We start from the raw sequence: 22,424 nt of genomic DNA, 5'->3' as shown, positions 1-22,424 counted from the left end.
CACCCGTAGTTGGTGAAACTTTTTGTAACTGAAGTTTATTGCTTTTCCCATAAACACTAAATCTAGAAAAATAGTAAGTATAATTCACAGCTAGTTCTTAAAAACTCAGAGTCCGGTTGAGGGTTTATATATCAGCGGAGGCTATCACCTAATTCACTATAAATCCGCCAAGAAAATCGTTCCTTCTACAGCCTAAAACTGAGAAATTCCCCACGAGCTTGTCCTGCTCGCTGTTGAGAATCCACTAAATTGTCTAAGTCCAGATTGGACACCTATAATAATTACGCACAGGCAAACCTAGAAAAACTACAAGTTCTATAAAGGACCAATCACGAAGTTATTTAAGTCCGGGGTTTGGGCCTTAGAATAATTCAACGCTCACAAACTTCGGCAAAGTTGATGCCCATCGAACACGACTCTCAGGGATTGCCTTCAAGACAAGTCAATAAAAAGTTCAACTTTTGAAGATGGCTGCCACACTTACAAACCATCAGTCTCAAATCAGCAACTCAGTAGGACAGTTGCTGAAATTCATAATTTAAACATTTTGCATAGAACTGATATTCTACTTTATACGGAAATTTTCTGAGAAATCTCATACTGTCGTTCGTTTTCTTCAATTTAGCATAGCTTATTTACAAATAACTTTTTTTTCTGTGGCTACAATTATTTTTTCATGTATTTAGAAATAAATATTAATAAATAATTTGAGCTATGCACTCTAATAATTTCCTACTTATTTCTAATTATATTACTGCCTCTAATTTTAGGATTTGTTTGGTTATTTCACAAGAAAAACTGGTGTTACTGAGCGAAATGCACATTTCGTCTTACCATTTAAAAAAGTATACAATTTCAGTGAGTCTACTATGAGTTACCAATATAGTTGTACGAGATGTATCTGTAGACTGCTTGCTTTTTGTAATCGCACAATGCCTTGCTGAGATTATTGCCTTTACGTTTCAAAAAACATATATTATATTTAATTTACAATGTATTGCAGATATCTAATGTGCGTCTTCAATCTCACAACCGTCTCTTTTGTCTGCTTGAGGTGAGTCTATTAGTTCCTCAGTGAACATATGGATCTATAGTTTTTAATTTCTGAGGAAGTTTATTTTTCACATAGTCACGCAAATGTGTCAGTGAAAAGGTCTCCATTGTCCACCTTCAACAGACAACATTTTTCCGTCGGAAAACGGACTCTCTCTCTCCTTGGGCTTTCCGCCATCTGTGGAGAGGAGTGTGAACTAACCGCTCACGCGCTCCTGTCAGACCAGTCTAGTAGTCGAAAGACTTGCACCTCGATCTTAACCGGTGCGTAGGTGTTCGCGATCGCGTGTTTTCTTTTGAAATCAGTGTCTCTCGCATTCTCAATCAGCAGTCACCTTACACCTTCTACATTACTCTATCGTGTGCTGCGACATAATTTTTATAATGGACTGAAATTCTAGGAATCGAGGGAAAGTTCAGTATCAGTTATTCTGCGGTATCATGTTGTAGCTGGAAATTTTGGTCATTGCCATAATTTATATTACTTGTACTCAGCCAATTTTGGCACTTACTAGCACTATTTTACGGTTTCTTCGTAATCTGTACTCCAAATTATGATGTAACTAACGTTACGAAATCGATTGTCATTTTTAGATAAAGTAACCATACAGCTGCAGCGTTGTTTTTTCCTCAGCGTGATGGATTTCTTTATTTGGATATGAAATCAAGAACTGCATTGACATCATACTCCGAAAGCCACCAAATGGTGTGTGGTGAAGGGTACTTCTCCTACCACTAACTGATCCCCCCATAAGGTGTTGCATTCGCGAATGGAGCGTGGGAACAATGACTGACGGTAGGCCATTATACTGGTTTTAATTTCTCCAAATTTCTCGTCGTATTCGTTACGAGAGATTTATATGGAAGGAAGTAATGTATATGGAATGAAGTATATGGAGAGTGATCTCTCGAAATTAAGGCAGTAAACTTCTCCAGGAGGCACGTCACCTCTCTTTTATCGTCCGCCAATGGAGTTGGTTAAGTATCAAGGTAACGCACTCGCGACGACTAAACTATACCTTGACGAAAGTCACCGCTCTTGTTGCAGTTCTCTGTCTCATCTATCAGTCCTATCTCGTAAGGATATCATATTGACAAACAATACTAAAGAATCCGTCGACAAGTGCCTTATAAGCCACTGCCTTCATGAATGAGTTACATTTCCTTAAGATTCTTCCTTTGAATCTCAGTCTGACATCTGCATTTATTCCTATTTGTTATGTATGGCATTCCACTTAGAGTCGTTCTGGATAGGTCCTCCTGGATATTTTGCGGCATGTAATGTTTCCAGCACTGTAGCTGCACAGTAGTGGCTTTCTTTTCATATGTGTGTAGAGTCATAAGACAGCAATTGGTTTCATATTAAAAACAGATAAACCTTATAAGACTTCGTGGCAGATTAAAACTGTGTGCCGGACCGAGACTCGAACTCGGGACCTTTGCCTTCCTCGGGCAAATGGTTTATTACCTTTTTCTTTTTCTTTTTTTCAAGTGCTCTGCCGAATTTTTTTTGCAAGTGATCTACCATCTTTTTTTTTTCTTTTTTTTCTATACCACTTTGTTCCGCCTCTGAACAGGAAAGGGAAACTACAAAAAAAAAAAAGTCTACATGCCACCGCCACTTGTGTCCTAAGAAAAAAAAGTTCACCTCTTCAGGCGTGGGCACCTATCTATGCCCCAAAACAACTAACCTATTACTACAAGGGTGTAGGAAAGAAAGAAAGTAGGGAGGCAGAACATACAGAGTAGTGATGAAAATGAAAGTAGTTGTGTACGGGCTTTTGTTTTTTAGTTTATTTTATTTCATTTTTTGTTTTCTGTTTTTTTTCCTTTTGTTGTACGTATATTTTTATTTTCTTTCATTTATTTATTTTCTGTTTCGATTTTTAAAAAAATTATTAAATTAGTCTATGTACCGGAATTTCAGGAGTTGCTAACGCCTTCCGATTGGCGGAAAATCCAAACCTGTCTTCTCGAAATTTTAATGGAGATTCCGTTTGTAGTATGTTCAGAACATCTTGTTGGCAAAAAGGCATCAGCATCTCATGGCTTGGACGTTCCAGCTGGAAGGCGGGTCATGAAAGGCGCTCCATAGGAAATTGGGAAAGAACTGCTTGTATCTGGGGTTGAGAACAAGTGCACGGTGTCGATCATTAACGTACGTCAAATAACCTACTTCTGATTTCTCGTCGGGGCCAAAAAGGTAGCGGGCCGTATGACCGCGTATCCAATTCACAGCGTTAGTTTTGGTCGCGGAGTAATGAATCACATCCGGGAATAAATGCATCAGGAAATTGATCTGAGTAGCTGTCTGTCGGCAAAGGAAAGCCAAGATACGCTGAGCGAGCCTCCAGACGTCAGACGATGGACCACATGAGAGTCGATGAGCGTCTGTGTCATCTACACCACAGTGAACACAGAGGGGTGTGTCAGCAAAGCGGATGCGGTTGAAACGAAACGGGTTGACCTGTTTGCCATTGACGGTGATATACTCGTACTAGGTGGTCTGGACGCTGGTGCCGAGATAACCTGCATGCACCGCTTTCCATACGCGACGCCATATGATCTAGGGAAACTTGTGTTCGATGGGGTTGGGGGTTCGACACATTTTTAATGTGTCGTGTACAGTCTTTGTCTGGACTGTATGTGGAAGGGATAAGGAGAGGAGGATATAAATTAATTCAAGAAAGAAGTGCCAAAAGGGATAAAACGGGGGTGCAATGTCTGATAACATGACTGGGTCTGACATGTAGACTGGGGCATATTCATGCAAAGGCAGTCCGGTCCGGCACATCGGGCAGAGACGCCAGACTTTCTGTTGGGAGCTAACGAAACGTGCCGTAACTCTGTCTGACGCATGGAATAAGCCCATTCAATCACGCTCCCGCGGGAGGGCAAGGAAGATATATTGAACTTCAAATAACATCCCGGTACAGACAAAGGATCCCATCGCCATCAACATACGACGTGCGAGGTTAATCGGAAACGAGAACACTTGAGCCACATGGGGGATGCGTGAGGCATGGTAAACATTCACGTATTGCGTACGATGTACAGTGTCGAGGAATCCAAGCCGGTGGTCCACAAGGACAGCCCTGGTCGTTTGGAGGAGACGTCTGCTGTTGCTTGCCGCTGAACGACGGAGGTCATTCATAAAATCAATGCCCAAACAGCGGACGCTGGTGGTCACACTTAGAGGAGCGACCTACACTATGTGATCAAAAGTATCCGGACATCTGGCTGAAAATGACTTACCAGTTCGTGGGGCCCTCTATTGGTAATGCTGGAATTCAATAAGGTGTTTGCTCACCCAACCCAATCTTCACGGAGTGCTGCACTGAGAAAAGGTATTGATGTCGGTCGGTGAGGCCTGGCACGAAGTCGGCTTTCCAAAACTACCTAAAGGTGTTCTATAGGATTAACGTCAGGACTCTGTGCAGACCAGTCCATTACAGGAATGTTATTTTCGTGTAACCACTTCATCACAGGCCGTGCATTATGAACAGGTGCTCGATCATGTCGAAAGATGCAGTCGCCATACCTGAATTGCTTGGGAAGCAAGAAGGTGCTTAAAACATCAGTGTAGAACTGTGCTATGCTAGTGCCACGCAAAACAACAAGGGGTGCAATCCCCCTCCATGAAAAACGGGACCTCACCATAACACCACCGAATTTTAATGTTGTCACTACAAACGCTAGCAGATGACGTTCACCGGGCATTCGCCATACCCACATCCTGCCATCGGATCGCCACATTGTGTACCGTGATTCGTCACAACGTTTTTCCACTCTTCAGTCGTCCAATGTTTACGCTCCTTACACCAATCGAGGTGTCGTTTGGCATTTACCTGCGTGATGTGGCTTATGAGCATCCACTCAACCGTGAAATCCAAGTTTTCTTACCTCCCGCCTAACTGTCAGAGTACTTGCAGTGGACCCTGATGCAGTTTGTAATTCCTGTGTGATGGTCTGGATAGATGTCTGCCTATCACACATTTCGACCCTCTTCAAATGTCGGCGGTCTCTGTCAGTCAACAGACGAGGTCTGCCAGTACGCTTTTGTTCTGTAGGTGTAGCTTCACGTTTCCACTTCACTATCACATCTGGAACAGTGGATCTAGTGATGTTTAGGAGTGTGGAAATCTCGCGTACAGACGTATGACACAAGTGACACCCAATCACTTGACCATGTTCGAGATCCGTGAGTTCCAGGGAGCCCCCACTCTGCTCTCTCACCATGTCTAATAACTACTGAGGTCGCCTATATGGAGTACCTAGGGGTAGGTGGCAGCACAATGCACCTAATACGAAAAACGTATGTTTTTTGGGTTGTCCGGATACTTTTGATGACATTGCGGTGGTAAACTAGATCGTCAGCACAGGTTGTACAACAGAAGCAGTGACCATGCAAAGTGAGCCTCACCAGGCATTGAGGAAGCCCCTGGAGTAGATGCTCTAATGCCAAAGCATACAGTATCCCTGTCGGGCAGAGCGCTCTACATCTACATACAAATTCCGCAATCCACCATACGGTGCGTGGCGGAGGGTACCTAGTACCACAGCTAGCATCTTCTCTCCCTATTCCACTCCCAAACAGAACGATGGAAAAATGACTGCCTATATGCCTCTGTACGAGCCTTAATCTCTCTTATCTTATCTTTGTGGTCTTTGCGCGAAATATAAGTTGGCGGCAGTAAAATTGTACTGCAGTCAGCCTCAAATGCTGGTTCTCTAAATTTCCTCTGTAGCGATTCACGAAAAGAAAACCTCCTTTCCTCTAAAGACTCCCACCCTCGTTCCTGAAGCATTTCCGTAACACTCGCGTGATGATCAAACCTACCAGTAACAAATCTAGCAGCCCGCCTCTGAATTACTTCTATGTCCTCCCGCAATCCGACCTGATAGGGATCCAAATCGCTCGAGCAGTACTCAAGAATAGATCGTATTAGTGTTTTATAAGCGGTCTCCTTTACAGATGAACCACATCTTCCCAAAATTCTACCAATGAACCGAAGATGACTATCCGCTTTCCCCACAACTGCCATTACATGCTTGTCCCACTTCATATCGCTCTGCAATGTTACGCCCAAATACTTAATCGACGTGACTGTGTCAAGCGCTACACTACTAATGGAGTATTCAAACATTACGGGACTCTTTTTCCTATTTATTTGCATTAATTTACATTTATCTATATTTAGAGTTACCTGCCATTCTTTACACCAATCACAAATCCTGTCCAAGTCATCTTGTATCCTCCTACAGTAACTGAACGACGATACCTTCCCGTACACCACAGCATCATCTGAAAACAGCTATCCACCATATCCAAAAGATCATTTATGTAGATGGAAAACAACAGCGCACCCACCAAACTTCCCTGGGGCACTCCAGACGATACCCTCACCTCCGATGAGCACTCACCATCGAGGACAACGTACTGGGTTCTATTACTTAAGAAGTCTTCGAGCCCCTCACATACTTGGGAGCCAATACCATATGCTCGTACCTCAGTTAGGAGTCTGCAGTGGGGCACCGAGTCAAACGCTTTCCGGAAGTCAAGGAATATAGCATCCGTCTGATACCCTTCATCCATGGTTCGCAAGGTATCATGTGAAAAAAAGGCGAGTTGCGTTTCGCAGGAGCCATGCTTTCTAAAGCCGTGCTCATGCATGGACAGCAACTTCTCTGTCTCAAGGAAATTCATTATATTCGAACTGCAACAAACCGATGTTAAGGATATTGGTCTGTAATTTTGAGGATCCGTCCTTCTACCCTTCTTATACACAGGCGTCACTTGCGCTTTTTTCCAGTCGCTCGGGACTTTACGTTGGGCAAGAGATTCGCGATAAATGCAAGCTAAGTAAGGAGCCTATGCAGTAGAGTACTCTCTGTAAAACCGAATTGAAAACCCATCAGAACCTGGCGATTTATTTATTTTCAACCCATTCAGCTGCTTTATAACCCCAGGGATGTCTATCACTATGTCCTCCATACGGGAATCTGTACGAGACTCAAACGGCGGTATGTCTGTACGATCCTCCTGCGTGAAAGATTTCTCAAATGCGAAATTTAAAATTTCAGCTTTCGTTTTGCTGTCTTCCGTTGCCAGACCAGACCGATCAGTGAGTGACTGGATGGAAGCCTTCGGCCCGCTTACCGATTTCACGCAAACCAGGATTTCCTTGGGTTTTCAGCAAGATCTTTTGCTAAGGTATGACGGTTGTAGTGGCTGTATGCTTCGCGCATCGCTCTTTCTACAGCAGCACGAATCTCTACTAACTTTTGCCTGTCCTCATTCTCCCGATCTTTCTTGTACCGCGAGTGCAACTGTCTTTGCTTCCTGAGCATTCTCCGAATTGCGCTGTTAAACCACGGTGGGTCTTTTCCGTCCGTAACCCACTTTTTCGGCACTTACTTGCCCAATGCGTGATTTACAATGTGTTTAAAATTTGCCCATAATTCTTCCACGTCCATCGTACCGGAAGTAAATTAAGTCGATTCATTTACTAAGTGGGATGCTAACAACTGCTTATCTGCATGGACAGCAACTTCTCTGTCTCAAGGAAATTCATTATATTCGAACTGCAACAAACCGATGTTAAGGATATTGGTCTGTAATTTTGAGGATCCGTCCTTCTACCCTTCTTATATACAGGCGTCACTTGCGCTTTTTTCCAGTCGCTCGGGACTTTACGTTGGGCAAGAGATTCGCGATAAATGCAAGCTAAGTAAGGAGCCTATGCAGTAGAGTACTCTCTGTAAAACCGAATTGAAATCCCATCAGGACCTGGCGATTTATTTATTTTCAACCCATTCAGCTGCTTTATAACCCCAGGGATGTCTATCACTATGTCCTCCATACGGGAATCTGTACGAGACTCAAACGGCGGTATGTCTGTACGATCCTCCTGCGTGAAAGATTTCTCAAATGCGAAATTTAAAATTTCAGCTTTCGTTTTGCTGTCTTCCGTTGCCAGACCAGACCGATCAGTGAGTGACTGGATGGAAGCCTTCGGCCCGCTTTCCGATTTTACGTAAACCAGGATTTCCGTGGGTTTTCAGCAAGATCTTTTGCTAAGGTATGACGGTTGTAGTGGCTGTATGCTTCGCGCATCGCTCTTTCTACAGCAGCACGAATCTCTACTAACTTTTGCCTGTCCTCATTCTCCCGATCTTTCTTGTACCGCGAGTGCAACTGTCTTTGCTTCCTGAGCATTCTCCGAATTGCGCTGTTAAACCACGGTGGGTCTTTTCCGTCCGTAACCCACGTTTTCGGCACATACTTGTCCAATGCGTGATTTACAATGTGTTAAAAATTTGCCCATAATTCTTCCACGTCCATCGTACCGGAAGTAAATGAAGTCGATTCATTTACTGAGTGGGATGCTAACAACTGCTTATCTGCTCTTTCTGATGAGAATACTCTCCTAGCCTTCTTGACGGACTTTTTAACTTTCGTGACCATAGCCGTAATGACAACATCATGATCACTAATCCCTGTCCCAACACTGACACCGTCGATGAGGTCTGGTCTGTTCGTGGCTACCAAATCCTAAGTATTTCCATTACCCGTTGGCTGCCATTTAACTGCTCAAGACAGTTTTCGGATAATGTGTTCAAAAGTAATTCACACGACGGCTTGTCTGTACCACCTGCAATGAATCCATAGACATCCCAGTTGAAGTCGCCTCCGACTAATATAGCATGATCCGGGTACTTCTGCGATACAGAGTGTAGACTCCCTTTGGATGATTCTAGAACTCTCACGGTGGAACCTGCTGGCCGGTAATAACACCCAAAAATTAACTTTATTTCTCCTAGCCTTGTTAAACGTGTCCCGATAACTTCAACGTCACACTCTACTTCGACCTCAGTAGACACAAATTTTTGTCAACTACAATGAAGACACCACCTCCTATGGTATCTAATATGTCTTTCCCATATACGTTCCAACCCTCACTAAATATTTCAGAACTTCCTATCTCAGGGTTCAGCCAGCTCTCAGTCCCGAGAATAATTTGCGCGCCACACGCTTCCTGAAGGGCAGTAAATTCAGGAACTTTATTCCGAACACTATGAAAATTTACTGGTAAAATCTTGACAGCTGAAGTGTCTTTACACTGAACGTGTCCTCATTTCCCTGCCTGCACGTCGACTGGTGAGTGTTCATCAGGACACTTCACACTACTGCCTAGCCTAAAAAACCCCCATGTGCACGCTACAAGTACTCTGCTACCCAAGTAGCCGCTTCCTTTGTGTAGTGCATCCCTGACATATCTAGGGGCGTCCTACAACTCCCCACCCTATAGAGCAAGTCTAGAAATCTGTAGCCAAGGCCGTCACAGAGTCGACGAAGCCTCTGGTTGAGACCCTCCACTCGGCTCCAAACCAAAGGACCCCGATCCACTCTGGGAACGATGCTGCAACTAGAGAGTTCTGCTTGCACCCCGTGTGCGAGGTCAGCGGTCTTCACCAGATCCGCCAGCCGCCTGTGCGAACTGAGGATCGCCTCAGAACCCAAGCGACAGGCATCACTGGTACCGACGTGAGCAACTACTTGCAGACGACTGAACCCCGTGCGCTCGATAGCTGCAGGCAAGGCCGCCTCCACATCTTGGATGAGGCCCCTCAGCAGACAAACCGAGTGCACGTTGGGCTTCTTTCTATCCCTGTACGCTATTTCCCTAAGGGGTTCCATCACTCGCCTAACGTTGGAGCTCCCAATAACCAGCAAGCCTTTGCCCCCATGTGCCTGCTCGGGCCCTCCTGATGGAGAGTCCACCTGCCCACTGACAGGATGAACGGGCGAGGCCAGACGGCCAGCCTCCACATTGGCCCTCCGCCTCGAGTGACGCGAACGCGTTGCAGTCCGCCACTCACCATGAGGTGAGGGCGGCCCCAGCGCGCCGGGTACACTACAAGGTGCCTCGGCGGCGGAGTCAGCGGACGCAGCAAGCGACACCTGGGGTGTCCAAAGCGACGCGTCAAACCCTCAGCCGTCGCTGCACCTCGAGGCAGCAGCCTGAAGGCGGTTGATCGTGGCCAACAGCACGCTCAGCTGCTCGCGAATCGCGACCAGTTCCTCCTGCGCCCGCACACAGCACGCACACACCCTATCCATCCTACTGCTAATGTCTGGACGTATAGAGTTGCTACAAATAAAACAGCAATACGCGACTGCACAGTTGCGTCACCAGCGCCAGATTGAGCTGCGATATATGAACAATTACTTGCGAACTAAGCAATCAAATGACCACGACTACGCCACTATACAGATATTACAATGCGATCCTACCCCTGTCTTAGTATAAATGACAACCGCCTACGCGATGTTACACTCTACCGTTATTAAAATTTGATACTACCCCTTTCTAATTCGAAAACACGCAAATATCCGAAAAATTTCACCACGCAAGCACACAAACACACAAAGTAATTTGAATTAAACCTGCGGAACTAAAACTAAAAACTGAATATACGACTACTTTCTGCTACTGCTGCTCGCACACGTCACTCTGCAAGCACATATGAAACTGCACTGGCCTCTGTCTGCTACTAACTGACTCTACGAAGTAAACAGAAAGCACTGGCTGTCCAAAACAGACAACTGACCAACGACTCCGCGAATTTATACTTTACAGCTATCAATAAGCAGTATTACTCCTCTCAAATATGAGAATCCGCAAGGAATTTATGTAATTAAATATGCAAGCGCACAAACACTCGGAAAGAAATGAAGAATCAAAGTACAAAACAAGTATGAAAGCTAAATGCGCGACTCGCTACTGCACTGCTGCTGCACTGCACCAGCGGCTGTTGAAGGTTCAAATGGTTCAAATGGCTTTGAACACTATGGGACTCAACTTCTGAGGTCATAAGTCCCCTAGAACTTAGAACTACTAACCTAACTAACCTAAGGACATCACACAAATCCATGTCCGAGGCAGGATTCGAACCTGCGGCCGTAGCGGTCGCGCGGTTCCAGAGTGTATCGCCTAGAACCGCTCGGCCACTCCGGCCGGCGGCTGCTCAAGGCTCAAGGCTCGATCGCTAGAGACGCGATGAGGCGACCATTACAGAATATTATTGTAGTCGCGCTGCTCAAGAGCCACATTAGCACTGTTACTATACGAGCAGGAAAACCCATGTGTTGGAGGACAGATTTCAGAAAGGTGTGATCGACATGGTCGAATGCCTGAAAGAAGTCAAGCGATGCTAATGCGCTAGGTAAACGTTGCGACCGCGCGAGCGCGATTACGTCCATGTAACGGCAAGGGGCCTTGTGGATATTGTTGTCACCGCCCAACTAAGTCTGATCAAGGGAGGTGACGTATCTTGCTGCCTTCTTGAGTCGTGAGGCCAACAAACGGGTAAAAATTTTCATTCACGTTGAGTGGAGTGATGGGCCGGTAATCACACATCCGTGATCGCCCATAGGGCTTAGGGATCAGGATGACGACCCCATCAAGGAAGGTGGCTGGTATCGTCGTTATGGGTGATATCAGTTCACGACAGATTGACGTCCAAGTAGGTATAAGAAGATAGCTAAAATTCTATGGTAAAGCTTTCAGGTCCAGGGGACTTGCGGGCAGCTCCCACCTTCATAGCATCTAGGACTTCAGATGAGGTCACTTGCTCCTGAAGTTCTTGAGCCACATCCTCTGGCATGGTGTTGACAGTCAGTGCTACTACCTCCTCAATTATGGTCGGGGGATGTGAGACGGCAGCGTGCAGCCGGCGGAAATGAGAATAGAAAGTGTGACAATGGCGCATTGCGTAGTGTATCGTCGTTCTTCCGCATCGGTGAGGTCGTGGATGAGAGTTCGACGACGACGTCGGCGTTCTGTGAGGAGGTGGTACATCGAAGGCGTTTCGTGAGCCTTGTGGTTACTGGTGCAGGATGTGACAAGGGTCCCTTCTAAACATCGTCTGCATGAGTGAAGTGATCTGCGCTTTAGCACGATGCACTATCATCTGACAGACAGGAAAGAAGGCCATCGAAGTGCAAGCACGTAACACTGCATAATAAAAGTCTATCGTGCTCGCTTTCCAAGTTTAGAAGTCTTTGCCATTTCCCATGAATACCCTGCTTAGAGCTGGTTTCGCTCAGGATAGCCACCAGGATAAGGTGAATGTGTATGCGAGGCGACGTCGACGACAGAGGGCCCACGCACCCTCAATGACCCGTCGGCAATTGGGGACAGTCAGGTGGGAAACGTTTAATTTCCACAAGCCGCGACTGTGCCACATCTGTTGGCGGGCAAGGACGACATTGCAGACGTTATCGTCGTGTTCAGAGAAAGCCAGAGGCCATACTTCGGCATGTCGAGTGTCGGCAGCGACGGGACGGGTGAGGTATATACGGTCGAGGTGACTTGTCAAATGCGCCGCATAGTATGTGAAACCTGCGTGGGTGTCATGAACCTTTGTCGATGTGTCAACAAGCTGAAGTCTGTTGGTGATGGCAGAGAGGGCCGCACACGGGGAATGACGTGGAAGTTGGTCATCAGGCTCTTGTGTGGAGCTGAAATTGTCACCGAGGACCATTTCATCCAGGGGACCCTCAAAAAGCGGCGTTACCTCGTGAGCAAAGAAGGGGCGTCGGTCACGACGTCGATTGGAACCGGACGGCGCATACACATTGAAGATGCGGACGCCGAACAGCCTGAGAGCCATACCTCTAGTATTAGGAAGGTAAACAACATCTTCAGAAGGATATCCAGAACGGAGGAGGATGGCGACTCCACTACCATTGTCAGAAGCATGGGAGATGTGTGCTGTATAGTCAGTGGGGGCGTAGAAATAAGTGACGATCACTTCTTGGAGGAGGACAATGTCGACGTCAGCAGCATAAATGGTCTCTCGGAACATTGTCAGTTTGTGTGAAGCCCGAATGGTGGCCATATTCATCCTCGCGTTGCGTTAGTGTTGTGGGCGTGCACCCACCATTGGCACAGATGTTCCAGCGGAGATGTCCAGCTGGCGTGCAGCATCCTGCTCAGTCACTGTAACGTCAATCACTGGGTGGGAGGTGGGTCAGGCTCCTCCTAGGGGCACTGCTTGACGAGAGGGCCACCATCTCGATCTGGTCCATCGTCGACATCATCAGCCCAGGAGACTGGAACAGGTGGCAAGCGACTGTAGCACTCATTGAGGGCGAGGTGTGGTGACGCTGTTGTAGTGGGATCTAGGGAATCTCCCGCCATAGGTTCCATTGTTGCCAGGTGGGATCGTTCGTCAGATGGGACATCAGGAGCGTCCACTCCTGTCATCAGGGCGCTCGAAGGGAGATCACTGTCTTCTATCCGCTCCATTGCCTGTGATGCCACATAAAGAAGTGTGTCGTCGGATGGCGTTTGACTTCTCTTCTTCCGTTTTCGGAGCGACAGCTGCTATCGGAGGAGCTGTTCTGTATCAGAATGTGGACGTTCAATGTCCGAGTTCGCGCCAATCTGAAGAAAAGCAGAGATAGGCACCGCACACGCATCGATGTCCATCGCAGCGGGCGGGCTGGTCGTCGAGATCTGGAGAGTGGGTGGTCTCGTAGCCGTTGAAGGAGATGGTGCCGGTGAGGCCGCGGTCGCACCGTCATTTCCAGTGGAGAGTGCCGAAAGGAGAACATGAGCCTCCTGAAGTGACGCATCGGGGCTACGTACGGCTGTGGCGTAGCTGTCGAGTAAGGAAGTGACCGTCGCTTTATGAGCTGAGTCACTAGTCGGTACCTGGAGCAAACCTCAGCGGAGACAATCTGACCGAACATGACCCTCTTCTCCGCAACTAACACACGTCCGCGGATGGCCATCATACACCACGATGGCTTGCACGCAACGTATGAGCAGATAGGATGTACAGGTTTGGAGGATTCGATTTTGATTTGGCGGACACCATTCAACACGTGGTATGTTGTGAACGTCTGCCATTTTTCCGCAATGTGGACCATAACACTGCCGTAGGGTCGGAAAGCTTCGACGACCACGTCGTGTGGCACTTCGAACGGGAGCTCAAAGACCAGAATTGTTCGAAAACCTAAACCAGAGTGATGTACCGTTACCTCTCCAATATGCCAATCAGAATGCTTAAACTTGAGTCCGTGTGCGTATTGTCGAACTACCTCAGCACATGCTTCCTCTTCCTCCGTCGTCATTTTAATATAGACTATTCTGGGTGTCCAGACGTAGCTCTTCACGAATGAATTGTTCAATTTCATAAGCACGTGGTCATGCATCTCCGAAAATTTTCAAATGTGTGTGAAATCTTATGGGACTTAACTGCTAAGGTCATCAGTCCCTAAGCTTACACACTACTTAAACTAAATTATCCTAAGGACAAACACACACCCATGCCCGACGGAGGACTCGAACCTCTGCCGGGACCAGCCTCACAGTCCATGACTGCAGCGCCCGAGACCGCTCGGCTAATCCCGCGCGGCCATGCATGTGTCGGCTTGGAATGTTACTTTAAGTGTCGCTCGGCAATAACGGTTCGCCATAAGGTGCAGTAGTAATGTACACTACACAACACGAAGTACCGGGACGCGGAAGTAAACAACTGTGGTGCGCTGTCCGGCGCGCGGAGCCAGTACGCACGTGACCACGGCCGAAAGCCGATTGACGCTAAACGATCGTTTGACGAAAGTCACCGCTCTTGTTGGACCTTCCCTATCTCTTCTATCAGTCCTACCTCGTAAGGATCTCATATTGACGAACAGTATTCAAGAATCGATCGACAAGCGCCTTATAAGCCATTGCCTTCGTGAATGAGCTACATTTCCTTAAGATTCTTCCTTTTAATCTCAGTCTGGCATCTGCATTTATTGCTACTTGTCTTATGTGACGTTCCATTTAAGGTCGCTCCGAATAGGTCCTCATCGATATATTACGGTATGTAATATTTCCGTCCGCAGCTCGTGGTCGTGCGGTAGCGTTCTCGCTTCCCACGCCCGGGATCCCGGGTTCGATTCCCGGCGGCGTCAGGGATTTTCTCTGCCTCGTGATGACTGGGTGTTGTGTGATGTCCTTAGGTTAGTTAGGTTTAAGTAGTTCTAAGTTCTAGGGGACTGATGACCATAGCTGTTAAGTCCCATAGTGCTCAGAGCCATTTTTTGTAATATTTCCAGCACTGTAGTTGTACAGTAATGGCTTCATTTTCATATGTATGCGGAGTCATAAGACAACAATAGGTTTCATATTAAAAACAGATAAACCTTATAAAACTTCCTGGGAATATAAAACTGTGTGCCGGAGACTGGAACTCGGGACCTTTGCTTTAGGCCGGCAATTGGTTTACCACCTGAGGTACCCCTCCTCACAGCTTCAATTCCGCCAGTATCAGCACACACTCCACTACAGAGTGAAAATTTCATTCTGATAAACCTTAAGCTACATATATTGTCATTATTCAGAAAATGGTCATGGAATTCTGAAGAATGAATCATCACAGTATTCTTCTCTCTTAGAACTACGATAATAGAAACAGAAATTTCAGTAGTGCTGTTTGAACAAGCGAAGTTGATACCCATTTCTGTGTAGACAATACCGCTTCAAAACGAAACTATGCAAAACTTAGTAAGGACTCTCTCACAACTGATCTGGCGGAAAGAAGAATTACGATATCTCAGATATGTCCAGAAATAATTGAGGTAAACATCTTGACTGAATCATCCAGTATTGCTGCAAAACTAAGTAAGTAAATGTAATGTATATTACCATATGTGTTGATCCTACAATTGTTAGAATTCTACGATGAAGACAATTACTTTGGATCTTAGATTAATACTCGTAAATTTTTGTGCATCTATCCTCATATTGGCTGCAATGTCACAGTTTAGCCATTAGCGATAACCTGTATATAATTACTGACTGGTCTACGTGTTCAGAAGAAAGCCTATATCTGTAAACAGTGACAGTGTAAAATCGAGTAGATTACATCTGTGCATAAATGCTCTTTAAATTCTTGTTTTTTGTATCAGACGTCACATCCTATCTCATTTTAACAAATGTCTTGGTCCACTCCTGAGCTTCGTCTGTTTCAGCTATTTTAAATGTAATACGTTCTACATTAGATGTGAACGAATCCTTTTCCACATGTTTGTCTGGGACTTGACAGTGTCGCCATCGTTCAGTACATAGTACTTCCCACTAATCTCGTAAGCCTTACAGACAGAACGTTGGTTAAATTGGACAAAGATCAAGGAGGAACCCAGTCTGGACTTACCTAAAGAAACATTGAAAAATTTACCTGAAGCTATTTAGCGAAGACAGAACAGGTAAAGAAGGATGTCCAGTAGGCAGGTTTGAGATTCACTTCCCTGAATTGATTTACTTATTAGAAATAGCATTGCATTTCTTACGGGTAACCTGTTCTGGCCTAAAACCTACATCTACACTTACATGGTTATTCTGCATAAAGTTCTTATGCGCCTGGCAGAGGGTTCATCAAACCACCTTCACACAACTTCTCTCTTATTCCATTTCCGAACAGCGCACAGAAAGAGCGAACACATTTATCTTTCCGTGCGAGCTACGATTTTCATTATTTTACGGTAATGATCGTTCCTCCCTATGCAGGTGGAAGTCAAAAAAATATTTCCGCACTCGGAGGAGAAACGTGGTGACTGACATCTCGTGAGGAGGTCGTGCCTTTGTTTTAATGGTATCCACCCCAAATACTGTATCACTTCTGTGACACTCTCTCCCTGTTTCTCGGTAATATAAAACGTTTTGCCCTTCTTTGGGCTTTCTGGGTGTACTCCGTTACTCATAACTGGTAAGGAACCAACACCCCACAGCAGTAGGTTGGACAAGCGTAGAGTAGGCAGTCAGTTTAGTAGATGTGTGGCTTCTTCTAGGTGTTCTGCCAATGAAAAGCAGTCTCCGGTTCACCTTCCCCACAACATTCCCAATTCTTTCCAATTTAAGTTTTTCGTAATTGTAATTTCTAGGAATTTGGTTGAATTTATGGCCTTCAAATCTGATTGATTTATCATGTAAAGAAATTCCTTTTAGCACTCATGTGAATGACCTCACACGTTTAATTATTTGTGGTCAATTGCTAATTCTCGCACCATTCAGATATCTTATCTAAATCGTTTCGTAATTTGTTTTGATCTTCTGATGACTTTACTACACGACAGACAACAGCATCGTCTGAGAACGACCTAAGATGGCTGCTCAGGTTGTCTCCTGCAACTTCTATGTAGATAAAGAACGACAGAGCGCCCTTAACACTACCTTGGGAAAGGCAGAAATCACTTCTGTTCTACCTGACGGACTTTCCGTCAGTTACTACGAACTGTGACCTCTCTAAGAGTAAATCACGTATTCAGTCGCATAACTGAGACGATATTCCATAAGCACGAAATTTGATTACAAGCTGCTTGTGAGGTGCAGTGTCACAAGTCTTCTGGAAATCTAGAAATACGGAATCAGTTTGAAATCCCTTGTGGATCGAACATTTCACTTCAGTGAAAAGCTAGTTTTGATTCACATCAAATGTGTGTTGACTGTGTATCAACAGATAGTTGTATGTGCGATAATTCTTATCGTTTGAACAAAATATATGCTCCAAAATCCTGCTGCATATCAATTAATGATATTGGCCTGCTGCAGTCATGGACAGTGCGGCTGGTACCGGCGGAGGTTCGAGACCTCCCTCGGGCATGGGTGTGTGTGTTTGTCCTTAGGATAATTTAGTTTAAGTAGTGTGTAAGCTTAGGGACTGATGACATTAACATTTAAGTCCCATAGGATTTCACACACATTTGAACTTTCTTTTTATATTGGCCTGAAATTTAGTGGATTACTTCTATTGCCCTCTTAAATACTGGTGTGAACTGTGCAACTTTCCTGTCTTTGGGTAAGCACCATTCGTTGAGCCCTCTTAAATACTGGTGTGAACTGTGCCACTTTCCTGTGTTTCGGTAAGGATCATTCGTTGAGAGAACGGTTATATATGATTGTTAAGTATAGAGTTATTGCATCAGCATACTCTGAAGAGAACCTTCTTTGTATACAGTCTGGACCGGAACTCCTGCTTTTATTAAGCGACTGAAGTTGCTTCACTACTCCAAGAACGTTGTTGTTATTGTGGTCTTCAGTCCTGAGACTGGTTTGATGCAGCTCTCCAAGCTTCTTCATCTCCCAGTACCTACTGCAACCTACATCCTTCTGAATCTGCCTAGTGTATTCATTTCTTGGTCTCCCTCTACGATTTTTACCCTCCACGCTGCCCTCCAATACTAAATTGGTGATCCCTTGATGCCTCAGAACATTTCCTACCAACCGATCCCTTCTTCTAGTCAAGTTATGCCACAAACTCCTCTTCTCCCCAATTCTATTCAATACCTCCTCATTAGTTATCTGATCTATCTATCTAATCTTCAGCATTCTTCTGTAACACCACATTTTAAAAGCTCCTATTCTCTTCTTGCCCAACTTATTTATCGTCAATGTTTCACTTCCATACATGGCTACACTCCATACACATACTTTCGGAATGGACTTCCTCAGATTTAAATCTATACTCGATGCTAACAAATTTCTCTTCTTGAGAAACGCTTTCGTTGCCATTGCCAGTCACTTTTTATATCCTCTTTACTTCGACCATTATCAGTTATTTTGCTCCCCAAATAGCAAAACTCCTTTACTACTTTAAGTGTCTCATTTCCTAATCTAATTCCCTCAGCATCACCCTACTTAATTCGCCTGCATTCCATTATCCTCGTTTTGAAGAGAATATCTACTTCTAATTTGCTCTCGTGTATTAAATGATACTGATACTGTGCTTCACTTCCGTGGAAGCTTGTGATAATCCTTTCCAACTCATCAGACGGACGCTGACTGACAGTGTTATGACGTTATTTACTGATACTAGAATCATTATTGTACTTTTGCTCTACCTTTCCAGTCGGATCTAAAGAGTTTCTTTGTCTTACTATTGCTAGGGCGGCTAAGAGAGAAGAAAAGCAGCTGAGCCAGGATAAGAAACGCCGTCAGAATACAAAGAACGGCACTGGTGCGAGGAAACGCCAAAGAAAGGCAGAGGTACCCCAACAAGAAACAGAAACGCAGGAACGGAACAACACTGAGTCAGCTGAAACGCCATCCATTACCGCTGGCTGTGAAGGATACAGTGGAGGGAAGGTAAGTACACCTATTCAATAGTTAATAAGCACCCATATTTTTGTACAAGTAGATTTTTGGGAACCTAATACAGTATTATTATTATACGGCACAGAATAGCCGTTTCTGTGATTTATACAGTACCAATGCTTTCAACCTGGGTAATTATGAAAGGTTCGGTCACTTTGTTTTGCTCGGGAATGTTTCTCTGGTAAGAGCGAAACGAGTAAGATACCATACCAATTAAAAGCTCTGTTCAACTGCGTAATACACATATTTCATCGTATTTACTGTAAACCATTGGTATAATACATACGAGTTCAAAATGACTTGCAGCCAAAGTCTTACACACACATGAGAGCATAAAGAAAAATGAAAGCGGCAACACGTCATCTCACAGTTGCGTCTCAACAAGTGGATGACCATTGTTGTCAAGTTATGGTATTATGGGACACCAACTAAGTTAAGTAATTATGTCATCCTTCTTTTATTAGAATCCAGCTCCTCAGGGTCATTAGTCGCATCAATGGCTGACAAGACCCTAGCGACGGAGTTCTGTGCAACAAAATGAGAAAAAAAGAAGTTGTATGTAGGAACTTTCTGATTTTAAGACACAAAGTTCAACGTGAGATAATTATTCAAACACAGTGAAAGAGAGCGCTAGGTAATCACCACCTCCTATTGATTACTTTCTTTTGATTTTAGTTCACAATATCGCTGAATTATATAAAATATTTTTACTTAAAGCTTTGTGTTGGGTATGCAATACAAAAATGGAAACGAACGTTTAAATCTCAGATGAGAGTTACAATTTAAGTACAATAGATTCTATTTGGGAAAACTGCGATAGCCACAGAGAGTTTATAATTCATGTTCCCCTTCGTCTTTTTATAGAGTTGCAAATCCTGATTTGCCAGATGTTGTTCTATCTCTCTAACTTACGAGAAGTTCCATAATTACAGTGGCACTAATCTCTATGCACTGTGCAATGCAATGCAAAATATCGTGAATATGTAACAATATGTAAATAACTATATTCTCTTTGAAGCAATTCTGATATTCTGTGCCTGTTTGTCAAGTCACGGTAAAACTGATGAGCTTCTGTGGACTTGTTCTCTTATGGTTAATTTAGAGCACCTATAGAGCGTCTCGAGTTTAGAAAACACTGTTTCCAAGAGAATACTTAACATTAGATAATGTCAAAATTAAATAGCCTGAAGACTGCTCAACGACTACTACCTGTAGGAGTGTATTATTTACAATATAGCACCATAGCTATTAAAGGTTCTAGAGTATATCAACTGCATGATTAGTGATTTACAAAATATGATTTGTTTGCTTTAAATCTAATACTGTGTGAGATAAGTTAAAAATTTAGGAAACGTCCATTTAAAATCATTTGGAGCTCATTTTTCAACATTGCTTCTTCGGATGGAACTAAGGAGACTGGTTTGGTGCAGCTCTCGATTCAGTGAAAGTCTCTTCTTCTACGAGTAACTACTGCAACCTACATCCGTCTGAATTTGCTTACTGTATTAATCTCTTGGATTCCCTCTAAGGTTCTGACTTCCCACTCTTCACTCCAGTACTAAACCGGTGATCCATTGATGACTCAAAATGTTTCCTACCAACCGGTCTCTTCTTCCAGTTAGGTTGTGCCACAAATTTCTTTTCTCCCCAATTCTATTCAGAACCTTCTCATTATTTACGTGAGCGGTCTATCTAGTCTTCAGCATTCTTACCTAGCACCACATTTCAAAAGCTTCTATTCTCTTCTTGTCTAAACTGTTTATCGTCCATGTTTCACTTCTATAAATGGCTACACTACACACAAGTACTTTCGGAAAGGACTTCCTGACATCCAAATCTATGCTAGATTTTAACAAATTTCTCTTTTCAGAAACGCTTCTCTTGCCATTGCCAGTCTACATTTTATACCCTTTCTTCTTCGATCATGATCAGTTATTGTGCTGCCCAAATAGAAAACTGATCTAATCCTTTAAGTTTATCATTTCCTGAGCTAATTCCCTCAGAATCCTCTGATTTAATTCGACTGCATTCCATTAGCTTTGTTTTGCTTTGGTTGATGCTCGTCTTATATCCTACTTTCCAGAAATTGTCCATTCTGTTCAACTGCTCTTCTAAGTCCTATGCTGTCTCTGATAAAATTCCAACGTCACCATCAAACCTGAGAGGTTTTATTTCTTTTTCCTTGATTTTCATTCCTATACAAAGTTTGGCTTCTTCTTTACTGTTTGCATGAAATACAGATTGAATAACTTCAGGGATATGCTACAACACTGTCTCACTCCCATCTCAACAACTGCTTCATTTTCATGCCCCTCGACTCTTATAACTGCTATAAATAGCCTTCGCTCCCTTTGTTTTACCCATGTTACCTTTAGATATTATCAAAATCTTTATTTAAATGCACATATGCTTTAAACGTAAGTTTGCCTTTCCTTTACCTATCTTCTATGAGAGGTAGCAGGTGTTCCTACAATTCTCGAGAATCCAAACTGATCTTCACCAAGGTCGGTTTTTACCAATTTTTCCGTTCTTTTATAAGGAATTCGTATTAGTATTTTGCAACTGTAGCTTATAGGTGAAAATTTTCACACCTGTCAGCACCTGCTTTCTTTGGAATTGGAATTATTATATCCTTCTTGAAGTGTGAGGATATTTCACCTAACTCACACATCTAGCTCACTAGGTGGAAGACTTGTCGTGGCGACACTCCCAGGGCTATCGTTAGTTCTACTGGAATGTTGTCTAATACTGGGGACTTGTTTTGACTTAGGACTCTGAGTGCTCTCTCAAATTCTTCACTTAGTATCATATCTTCCATGCCAAGTTCATTTATGTACTCATCCATTTCCATAATATTGCCTTCAAGTGCTTCTCCCTTTTAAGGACCCTCTATGTACTCCTTCCATCTTTCTGCTTTCCCTTCTTTTGCCATATCTTAAAAAAATAACGTCTGTCTTACGCACGAAAGGCAATCCTGGATTAGACCTTCTCATGCATTCTCTTTCACACAGTGTGTCGATGTGCGGAAGCTGAATAGATTGCAGGTACACTAAGGATGACACTCTCCTTTTCTTAGTGTGCATAGCATTAAGTATGTGCTCATGGTGTAGGCGCTGGCGGCGGACATCGATCTGGGACATGGAATGCCGCAGCAGTACGGCTCACCATCATTTCTGCCTCCATCTTTACGTAAAGGATGCACATCACCCACACTGCAAG

The sequence above is a fragment of the Schistocerca americana genome, chromosome X, assembly GCF_021461395.2.
Source record: "Schistocerca americana isolate TAMUIC-IGC-003095 chromosome X, iqSchAmer2.1, whole genome shotgun sequence".
NCBI classification, from domain to species: Eukaryota; Metazoa; Arthropoda; class Insecta; order Orthoptera; family Acrididae; genus Schistocerca; species Schistocerca americana.
This window is presented reverse-complemented; position numbering follows the sequence as displayed.